Raw genomic sequence first — 11963 nt, 5'->3', positions numbered from 1 at the left:
CTTTCAACATTAAAGAAAATAATAGAAAATTTCAAAATAGTAGAATTAAACTAGAACCTAGGAATTTATCTAATAAAGGATCATGCAATAAACGAGACAAAATAGCAGAAAATCGAAACATAACATAGTAAGAGCGGGAAGGAATATAGAATGAAAGGAATTCAACCACCTCAGTTATCCTAGTGGCCGTTTTATTCTTCAGGCTGTGCTCCTCCGTGAAGATGATTCGCCTCCTTATTGTCCCATAAAAATAAACAGAAAAGCCATAAGCGAAGCAACAACACCGACCTTAAAGGTTTGCTTGTCCTCAAGCAAAGAAGAACTGAAAACAAAAATAAATAGTATGATGAAAGAAGAATAAAAAGGGTAGAAGAACAAGAGAGAATTAGGATTTGGGAGGGAGAGAGAATGAAAATCAAAACTGGGCAGCGCACTAGTGGAGTTGTGCGGCGCATGCGACGCGTACGCGTGGGTCGCCCGATTTTGAAAGTGACGCGTAAGCGTCTGGCACGCGTACGCGTGCCCTTGGTTTGTGCGAATCACGCGAAGGCGGCTGCGTGTATGCACAACTCTCTAATCGCATGACCTGGGAACCAAAATTCTCATATGACATGCACGCGCACGCGTGGATGGCCATTTGTGCAAAGTACGCGCACGCATCGGGGACGCGTATGCGTGATCAAGTTTGTGCCTCTAGCACAGTTCCAGCCCCAAGCCAGCACAACTCTTTGCCCAAACACTCATTGACACCAATTTTCAGGGTCACGCGTATGCGTCAGGTACGCGCCCGCGTGGGTGGCTACAAGCGCAAACGACGCGGACGCGTGAGGTACGTGTACGCGTGGGCTCGTTTGTGCGCAAAACATAGTTCCAGCGCCACTCCTGCTCAGCTCTCTGTTCACTTCTTTGGTGTTGCATACTCATGCATGACGCGTACGCGTCAGGGATGCTTGCGCGTCGAACACCCTTTTTCTTATAGGCATAAACCTTCTCGAAGTGTTCGGTTCCTGTTCTCAAATAGCTGCATGATCAGAGCACATGTAAAACAAAAGAAAAACAGTAGAAACTCAATAAAGATCAAATAAATAAGAAAATCACTACTACAAAAAGTAACTAAGGATACGAAATTATCGGGTTGCCTCCCGACAAGCGCTTCTTTAACGTCACTAGCTTGATGATCAGTTTTTCTAATTCAGCAGATGAACGGACCTCTGGCGATCGATCTCGCCTCCAAGATATTGCTTCAACCTCTGGCCATTCACTGTAAATTTCCTGTCATAATTCTCTTCCTGTATTTCCACATGACCATATGGTGAAGCTCTGGTAACCACAAACGGTCCTGACCACCGGGATTTCAGCTTCCCAAAAAAGAGTTTGAGCATTGAATTATACAGAAGCACTCTCTGTTCTGGCTCAAAGACTCTGATGGCAATCTTCTTGTCATGCAATAACTAGGTTCTCTCTTTATAGAGCCTAGAATTCTCATAGGCTGAATATCTGAATTCATCAAGCTCATTCAACTGAAGCATTCGCTTAATTTCTGTAGCTTCTGAATCAAGATTCAGATACCTGATTGCCCAGTAAGCTTTATGCTCCAGCTCAACTGGCAAGTGATAGGCTTTACTATAGACCAACTGATAAGGGAACATGCCAATGGGAGTCTTGTACGCTGTCCGGTATGCCCAGAGAGCATCATCAAGCTTCCAAGACTAGTCCTTTCTTGAAACACTGACGGTCTTCTCTAGAATCCTCTTGAGTTCCCTGTTGGAAACTTCAACCTGTCCACTCGTCTGAGGGTGATAGGGGGTTGCCACTTTATGACGGACTCCATATTTCTGCAGAAGAGAGTCCAGCTGTCTGTTACAGAAGTGACTTCCTCCATCACTAATGAGTGTCCTCGGGACACCAAACTAGCTAAAGATATATCTCTGAAGAAAGCTCATTACCACCTTGGCGTCATTGGTGGGTAGAGCCACAGCTTCCACCCACTTGGATACATAGTCAACTGCTACTAGAATATAGTTGTTTGAATGTGAGGGTGGGAAAGGTCCCATGAAATCAATACCCCATACATCAAATAACTCAACCTCAAGAATCCCCTGCTATGGCATTTCATGGTTGGCAAGGAGATTTGTGGCTTTTTCACATCTGTCACAGTGCTTCACAAATGCTCTTGAGTCCCTGAAGAGATTCGGCCAGTAGAACCCGCTATGAAGGACCTTTGTAGCTGTCCTTTCACCACCAAAGTGACCTCCATAATCAAAACCATGACAGTGCAAAGAATCTGCTACTTTTCCTCATCTGGGACACATCTCCGGATTATACCATCTGAGCACCTTTTAAAAAGGTACGGTTCCTCCCAAATGTAGTACTTGGCATCAGTCAATAGCTTCTTTACTTGTTGCCTACTGTACTCCCTTGGAATAAAATTCATGGCATTGTAATTTGCAATGTCTGCAAACCATGGAGTCTGCTGAATGAGGAACAATTGCTCGTCCGGAAACGTCTCAGTCATAGCTGTGGGTGGTTGTACTCCTGCTTCAGGCTTAATTCAGGAGAGATAGTCAGCTACTTAATTTTCTGACCCCTTTCTGTCTTTTATCTCAATATTAAACTCCTGAAGGAGCAACACCCATCTGATTAATCTTGGTTTAGAATCCTGTTTGGTTAGAAGGTACTTTAAAGCAGCATGATCAGTATAACCTTAGAACCAATTAAATAGGACCTAAACTTATCAACAGCATACACAATAGCTAATAATTCTTTTTCTGTAGTTGTGTAATTCTTTTGGGCATTATTTAACACACAGTTAGCATAGTAAATGACATGTATAAGCTTGCCATGCCTCTGTCCTAAAACAGCTCCTATAGCAAAATCACTAGCATCACACATCAACTCAAATGGTAAATCCCAGTCAGGGAGAGCTATAATAGGAGCAGAGGTAAGGTTTGCTTTCAGAGTTTCAAAAGAATGCAGGCTGATGAGCGGATAATTTATACACTTTTTGGCATTATTTTTAGTATGTTTTTAGTTTATTTTAGTTAGTTTTTATTATGTTTTTATTAGTTTTTAAATAAAAATCACATTTCTGGACTTTACTATGAGTTTGTGTGTTTTTCTATGATTTCAGGTATTTTCTGGCTGAAATTGAGGGACCTGAGCAAAAATCTGATTCAGAGGCTGAAAAAGGACTGCAGATGCTATTAGATTCTGACCGCCTTGCACTCGAAGTAGATTTTCTGGAGCTACAGAAGCCCAATTGGCGCGTTCTCAATTGTGTTGGAAAGTAGACATTCTGGGCTTTCCAGCAATATATAATAGTCCATACTTTGCCCGAGATTTGATGGCCCAAACTGGCGTTCCAAGTCAGCATAGAAATTCTGGCGTCAAAACGCCAGAACTGGCATAAAAACTGGAGTTAAACGCCCAAACTAGCACAAAAGCTAGCGTTTTACTCCAAGAAAAACCTCTACACGTGAAAGCTTCAATGCTCAGCTCAAGCACACACCAAGTGGGCCCGGAAGTGGATTCTGCATCATTTACTCATTTCTGTAAACCCTAGGTTACTAGTTTTCTACAAAGAGGACCTTTTGCTATTGTATTTGATATACTTTTACATCTTGGGAACTTATATGTTCACGTTTGGGGGCTGGCCTCACGGCCATGCCTGAACCTTGTTCTTATGTATTTTTAACAGTGGAGTTTCTACACACCATAGATTAAGGTGTGGAGCTCTGCTGTTCCTCATAAATTAATGCAAAGTACTATTATTTTTCTATTCAACTCAAGCCTATTTCTGTTCTAAGATATCCATTTGTTCTTCAAACATGATGAATATGATGATCCGTGACACTCATCACCATTCTCACCTATGAACGTGTGCCTGACAACCACTTCCGTTCTACATGCAAACAAGCTTGAATGTGTATCTCTTGGGTTTCTAATCTAAGATTAGAACCTTCATGGTATAGGCTAGAATCAATTGGCAGCCATTCCTGAGATCCGGAAAGTCTAAACCTTGTCTGTGGTATTCCGAGTAGGATCTAGGAAGGGATGACTGTGACGAGCTTCAAACTCGCGAGTGTTGGGCGTAGTGACAGACGCAAAAGGATCAATGGATCCTATTCCAACATGATCGAGAACTAACAGCTGATTAGCCGTGCGGTGACAACGCATTTGGAATATTTTCACTGAGAGGACGGGAGGTAGCCATTGACAACGGTGAAACCCAACATACAGCTTGCCATGGAAAGGAGTATGAATGATTGGAAGAAGGCAATAGGAAAGCAGAGGTTTAGAAGGAACAAAGCATCTTCATACACTTATCTGAAATTCTCACCAATGAATTACATAAGTATCTGATGAGCGGATATTTTATATGCTTTTTGGGGTTAATTTCATATAGTTTTTAGTATGTTTTAGTTAGTTTTTAGTTTATTTTCATTAGTTTCTAGGAAAAATTCATATTTCTGGACTTTACTATGACTTTGTGTGTTTTTCTGTAATTTCAGGTATTTTCTGGCTGAAATTGAGGGAGCTGAGCAAAAATCTGATTCAGGCTGAAAAAGGACTGCTGATGCTGTTGGATCCTGACCTCTCTACACTCGGAATAAAATTTCTGGAGCTACAGGAGTCCAATTGACGCGCTTCCAATTTTGTTGGAAAGTAGACATCCAGAGCTTTCCAGCAATATATAATAGTCCATACTTTTCTCAAGGATAGACGACGTAAACTGGCGTTCAACGCCAGTTCCATGTTGCAGTCTGGCGTCCAGCGTCAGAAACACGTTACAAGTTGGAGTTCAATGCCAGAAACAGGTTCAGCCTGGCGTTGAACGCCCAAAACAGCCCAGGCACGTGAGAAGCTTTAGTCTCAGCCCCAGCACACACCAAGTGGGCCCCAGAAGTGGATTTCTGCACTATCTATCATAGTTTACTCATTTTCTGTAAACCTAGGTTACTAATTTAGTATTTAAACAACTTTTAGAGATTTATTTTGTATCTCATGACATTTTTAGATCTGAACTTTGTACTCTTTGACGGCAGGAGTCTCTAAACTCCATTGTTGGGGGTGAGGAGCTCTGCTGTGTCTCGATGAATTAATGCAAGTATTTCTGTTTTCCATTCAAACATGCATGTTCCTATCTAAGATATCCATTCGTACTTCAATATGAATGTGATGAACGTGACAATCATCATCATTCCCCCGCGAATGCGTGCCTAACAACTACTTCCGTTCCACCCTAGAATGAATGAATATCTCTTGGATATCTTAATCAGAATCTTCGTGGTATAAGCTAGATTGATGGCAGCATTCAAGAGAATCCGGAAAGTCTAAACCTTGTCTGTGGTATTCCGAGTAGGATTCAGGGATTGAATGACTGTGACGAGCTTCAAACTCGTGAGTGCTGGACGTAGTGACAGACGCAAAAGGATAGTAAATCCTATTCCGGTACGATTGAGAACCTGCAGATGATTAGCCGTGCGGTGACAGCGCACCTGGACCCTTTTCACTGGAAGGATGGATGGTAGCCATTGACAACGGTGATCCACCAACACACAGCTTGCCATAGGAGGACTTGCGTGCGTGAATCAGAAAACCGAGGAAAGCAGAATTTTAGAAGACAAAGCATCTCCAAAACTCCAACATATTCTCCATTACTGCATACAAGTATAATTTGTGTTCTGCCCTTTTTACTTTTTACAATTCAAATTAAAAATTATTATTGATATTATATCCTGACTAAGAGTTACGAGATAACCATAGCTTGTTTCAAGTCAACAATCTCCGTGGGATCGACCCTTACTCACGTAAGGTATTACTTGGACGACCAGTGCACTTGCTGGTTAGTTGTGCGAAGTTGTAAGAGAGTAATGTGAACATTGACATTCCAATTTCGTGCACCAAGTTTTTTGCGCCGTTGCCGGGGACTGTTTGAGTTTGAACAACTGACGGTGAATCCTGTTGCTTAGATTAGGAAAATTTTGTCTTTTGGGTCAGAGTCTTTTATATTCTTTTCAAAAAATTTTTTCAAAAAAATATTTTTTCTTAGTTATTAAAAATACTTCTTCAAAACAAGTGTTACGTTTACAGCTCAATTGGCTAGAGCATTGGTCTATGTTCTTGATGATTGGGCACCGGTTTTGTAACATCTCGCATTTTTGAAAATCTAATTATAAATAAATTATGATTTTATCTTATTAAGTTTAAACTTTATAATTTTAGAAATTATTTTGTTAGAAATAATTAAATAGATTCGGAGATAGTTTTATTTTGAAATCAATTAATATTTTTAAGTAATCTTATTATAATAGAATATTTTGTATAATTTTAGTAATTGAAAAATAAGAAGGAATTTGTATAATTTAATTCAAGTAACTTTTATTCTGAAAAGGTTACGATTTATTTTATTAATTTGATATCTTATTTTATAAATCAATTAAGAATAATTAAATTAGTTTTATTAATATCTGGAGTTAAGTTAATTAATATTTTTGTGTAATTTTTATAATTGGTTATTTTATATAATTTCAAATTAGAATTTAGTAATGAAAGTATTATATAATTTAATTTAAGTAATTTCTATTATGAATGAATTATGGTTTATTCTATTAGTTTGAGCTTTTAGAGATTAATTTATTAGGAATGATTAAATGAATTTTTATAAATACTTTAAGTTTAAGTAATTTTATTATAATTAGATATTTTGTAAATTGAAATTAAAGTTTGGTGATAGAAAAATAATAAAAAGTTATATCATTTAATTTAACTAATTAGCATTGAGTTTAAACTGTATTTTATAAAAATGTGATTAATATATTTATTTTATAATTTAAATTAGAAATAATTAATTTCACTTAGCAATATGTTGATAAATAATGTTCTTATATATTTTTAATAGAGTATATTTAATTTTAAAATTACTCTACTCTTCAATTTTATCAAAATATCTATTCATATCTATCTATATTCTTTTATAAAATCCTAATTTTAACCCTAATATCACAAATTCCTAATTTATAACCTAAATTCATAAATCTACAATCAGAAAAGGAAAGAAAAGGCACTGGGAGCTTAAGGGGGGGGGGGGAACAGAAGGGAAGAAAGAAGGAAACGGAGAGCAGAGGGAGAGGGTGACGGAACAGAGAAGAAGAGGGAGAAGTGGATCGTCATCGGGGAGGGAGGAGACTGCCGCCGTCGTGAGCCATCACTGCGCACTGCCGTCGAGTACACGGACCAGAGGGAGATGCGAGCAGTGACTGAGAGGAAGCTCCGTCCTCGTCGCCGTTCCATAGTCGCTGTTGAAGCCAACCTCGTTGTCGTCGAATCGTCACTGCTGAACCGCTGCTGTGCCGCCATCAAGTCTGAGTTGAGGAAAGGAGACGTGGAGTCGGCATCGCCCAGAGAGAAACGCGAATGGCGAGGCGAAGCAGAACGCATGGTGGGAAGGCTTTCCTAATTCATGAACCAAGGTGGAGGAGAAGGCCGTCTTCCCCGTTGCTGCTATAATCGTCCGTGCTGCTGCCGGTGCTTCCTTGTTCTGTTATTCCTTTCTAATTCTTGTAAGACATTCTTGTTCTGAACCTCCACTTGACGTTCTTGTTTATTCCACTGCCATTTTATTAGCCTTACTCTTGTTCCAATTTAATTTAGCCCCTGTTCCACCCCTGAATTTCCAGAATTATTACTCTACCCAATATGAATTCATTGTTTTGCTCACTGTCGTCGCCAACTCGCGTTGCTGCTGCCCTGTCAAAGCTGTTGTGAGTGTTGCTAACATTGGCGGATAAGGGATGAAGGAGCTGCTGCATTTTGGGTGCAGCCCAACCAGTCATCACGCCACAATTCCGTCTTCAGTTTCGGTTTCTATGAAATTCGACATTAAGGTAGGGGGTTTAAAACGATTTCAATTTAAGAATGCCTACAAGGTTTATTGAATAACTGCAAATAGATTTAATAGCTGTGAGTAATTGATTGATTATGTAATTATTGAATTGTGGCTGAAAATTGTGATTGGAATGGTTGAAATTGTGATTTGGAATTGTTGATTTGTGATATTGATTGATTATGTGGATTGGGAATTGCTTGATGACTAATTGTTGAGAATTTCTGAATTTTAATGGGTTATATTGGATTTGTTGCCGTTGAGTTGTTATTTGGTATATTGTAATGTTAATGAACTTGGTTGGTGATTGATTTGGAATTGGTTTTGAGGGGTTTTGAAGGGTTGGATTTTGAATACTAAATAGATTGCTGAAAAACTGATTTTTGAAATTAAAAGGTGACTTTGGAAGTGAATCAGTTATTCAACGATAATCAAAATGATATAAGAGCAAAGGCTGAGTAAAGTATAATAAAAGTTGTTGTTGGGACTCAATTTTGAGAAGTTTGAATTAATTATAGAACTAGTTATGATTTTTCAAAGTTAAAATGTAAAACTTGATTTTCTGCATTATTTTTAAAGGAAGCCGGAAACTTTGAAAAACTATAACTATTTCTGTGATTATCGGAATTGCGTGGGACCAAGTCCGGATTGAGCTTGGGGATATAGGGAACTGGACTGCTGAATTTGAGACTTTTTCACTAAGTTTATGATTTATGGTGAATTCTTGAATCATGGATGTCAAAACTGGTTTTTCTGCAAAATGTTTAATGCAGCAGCAACTTGATTCCTCTATTGGAAATTCTGCAGTTTGAATTTTGAAATGGAACCAATTTTAAATAAAATTTTATTCCTATTATTTTAATGCCGTAAAATTTCAGAACAATTGGACTTGTAGTTTTAAAGATATGAATTTTTGAAGGATGATGCATTATGCAGAAAAAGCCAGATTCTGTTTTCTTAAATTAGTAACTTTGGGAGTTTATAACTTTTGATCCTGGATAGATATTGAGATGCAACCAATTGGAGGTGAAAATTAAGTATGTTTAGTATATGTGATTTAAATTTCAGGATTTTCCATGTTTTAATAAGTGAGTTATGGGACTTGGAAGAGGTTGTGTTCAATGATTTGTAAAACAGAATTCTGCAGAAAATTACCTAACTTCCAAGCTACGTAACTCCTTCATTAAAAATGGTATGACCCTGGAACCAATTGAGAAAGAAATTTGGATGAGTTATGTTTAACCACATTAATTTTGAAGGTAGTTGAATTTAATTTGGATTTTATATGAAATTTCAAATGTTGTGTGGTGCTGCTGTCTTCTGGATTTAAAACACTGCAGAACAGTCACGGTTTTGCTTATATTCCCGAAGCTAGAGACAACAAAAAAATTATGATTTTTAATTTAATAGAAAGTTTAATCCGAGACGGTCGCATGGATATAAAGTTTGCGCAATTCCAAATTCATTTGATATTTTAAAAACAAAATGGAAATCAGGCTGCCAAGTTGTGTTGGTAATTATTTTGGATATGGAATTTAAGAAATAGATTTTCTATTATCAAGTGTTTTTGAGAATATATATTGCTGTGGCAAATGCTGAAAGAGGCTGATGAATTGTTGAGAAAGAAGGAACCCGTAAGGGTGGATAAGTCCTATTTTTAAAGGAGATTATGTCCAAATTTTTATAAAAATATAAGGACTTAATCAAAATAAATATTCAAGGCTTATTTAATAATAATAACTTCAATGATTCTTTTAAGAAAAGAATATTTGATTTATGAGATTGTTGGCAAGGGCGTGGGTCTAGTCCCGCTTGCTCAGTGCGTAAACCATTGTGCAGGGATGGTGGTTTTGTCCCGCCTGCAGTGAGGACGGTGGTTTTATCCTGCTCACGTATTGATAAATTGTTCAGCAAGGACGGTGGTGTGATTCCTGCTTGCATATTGTTTTATGTACCCAGTAAGGATGGTGGTTTAATCCCGCTTACTGTGGAGGCAAGGACGGTGGTTTAATCCCGCTTGCGTGTTCCGGGCAAGGATGGTGGTTTAATTCTCGCTTGTCTATGGGACCTACGGATAAGGATGGTGGTCTAATCCCGCTTATCCGAGTCGGGTCTGGCAACATAACCGACGCGTGAGCTCATGGCCAGTAGGACAGGCATGCATCATATGCATCTATGTGACATTGTTTGGGAGTGTATATTGTAATTAGTTTGCCTAAGTGAATAATTCTGTTAACTGCTAATTGCTATACTTGATATAATTGTTCTTGATTGTGTTTGAACCTCATTACTTGTGTTTGTAACTGATTAGCTGGATTGTGGTGAATTGGATGCTGGTTGAATTGCTTGGGCCTGAGGCCGTGATTGGATTGTGTTTGAGGTTTAGTAAGTATGAAAGATTGAGCTGGTTCAGCATAGACTTAATGAACCTATGCTTGGAACAGATTAGTCATTCATACGGTCTAGGAAAACTTTTAAGATTTTTATAAAGGAAAATATGGGTTTAGAATTTTGGATAATTAACTGATGCTTTATAAGATTTTGGATTTTTGAATGTTATGCGGTTGGTTTTCAAAATAAAAGGTTGACACGGCGAGTAAAGATCACTGCAAATGGAAACAGTTTTTCTTTTAAATACTTTTGAGTGAAATTAACTATTTGCGTTTTATTCTTTACTTTCACGGCATTCTCGACCTCTACTGAGAACATGTGGTTTGGTTCTCACCCCCAAATTTTCCACCCTTTCAGCGACAGGTTTGAAGACGCAATTTGAAGCTGCGAGCGATCAGTAGGCTTTCTTTATGGTTTTAATTGCTTTCATAGAATTCCCTCGCTCTTGTCCTTTGAGATCTTATTTTACATAGAGGGGTAGGTTTAGTATATTGTATTTGAGTTTTATTTGGTCTCTTTTGTATAAGAATTATTATCAATAATATCTATGTGATTATTATTAATTGTGAATGTTTGAATTATGACTTTAATGAATAAAAAACAAAATTTTCTGGAATTTTCTTAAAACTGAAACGCGAACTCGATACAAAGGCTCGATAATTAAGTAGTTAATACTAGAGAAGGTTACGTAATGTTCTTTCTAGTGGAAATACCCTGACTTAAGCAAGGTATTTTACTGGACGGGACGTTACAGGTTTTATTAAAAATCTTTTTCAAAAATAATTTTTCTTGATCTTGTGCCAAACTTTAAGTTTGGTGTTTTCTTGTTAATCTTTCTATAATTTTCGAAAATTTTAGTTTGGTTTTCTAAAAATTCTAAGTTTGGTGTTCCTTCTTCATGTTCTTGTTATTCTTGTGAGTCTTCAAGGCGTTCTTGAGTTTTCCTTGTGTCTTGATCTTAAAATTTTTAAGTTTGGTGTTCCTTGGTGTTTTCCCTCCAAAATTTTCGAAAACAAGGAGCATTAGATCTAAAAAATTTTAGATCTTGTGTTATTTTATTGTTTTTTTCTTTCCTCATTAAATTCAAAAATATCTTTTCCCTCTATTTTAAAGTAATTTTTCGAAAATCAATTTTAAAAATTCAGATTTTTTCTATTTCAAAATTTAAAACCCTTTTCAAAAAAAAAATTCATATCTTTTTCAAAACTTCCTAACTACTTTCTCTCTCCTCATTTTTTCGAAAATCTTCACCCATTTTTTATTTATTTTATTTTAATTTATTTTATTTTTGAAATAAATAAATAATTAAATAAATAAAAATAAAAATATTTCTTCTCTATTTTACATCATCTCCCTTTCTCCATCATGGATCTAAGCGGAAATGAACAGTCCAGAAGGACTCTGGGGTCATATGCTAACCCCTCTACTGCTTCATATGGGAGTAGTATCTGCATACCCTCCATTGGAGTCAGTAGCTTTGAGTTGAATTCTCAGCTCATTATCATGGTGCAACAAAGCTGCCAGTATTCCGGTCTTCCACAGGAAGAACCTACAGAGTTTCTGGCACAGTTTTTACAAATTGATGACACAGTACATGATAAGAAAGTAGATCAGGATGTCTACAGATTATTACTGTTTTCATTTGCTGTAAAAGACCAAGCCAAGAGGTGGTCAAATAACCAACCTA

The 11963-nt window shown here is 37.4% G+C and overlaps 1 long non-coding RNA gene across 1 annotated transcript; it reads left to right on the top strand.

The window, feature by feature from the left end:
* Window positions 1–7115: 7115 nt before the first annotated feature.
* On the top strand, window positions 7116–10879 carry LOC107608032 (uncharacterized). The gene is made up of 3 exons (XR_001612691.3): window positions 7116–7562; window positions 7680–7886; window positions 10634–10879. It is a non-coding gene; the product is annotated as an uncharacterized LOC107608032 (long non-coding RNA).
* Window positions 10880–11963: the final 1084 nt, after the last annotated feature.

Source organism: Arachis ipaensis, chromosome B7 (assembly GCF_059453495.1).
Source record: "Arachis ipaensis isolate K30076 ecotype BB chromosome B7, ASM5945349v1, whole genome shotgun sequence".
Classification (NCBI taxonomy): Eukaryota; Viridiplantae; Streptophyta; class Magnoliopsida; order Fabales; family Fabaceae; genus Arachis; species Arachis ipaensis.
The sequence above is the reverse complement of the archived record's forward strand: the minus strand, read 5'-3'. Positions and strand labels throughout refer to the sequence as shown.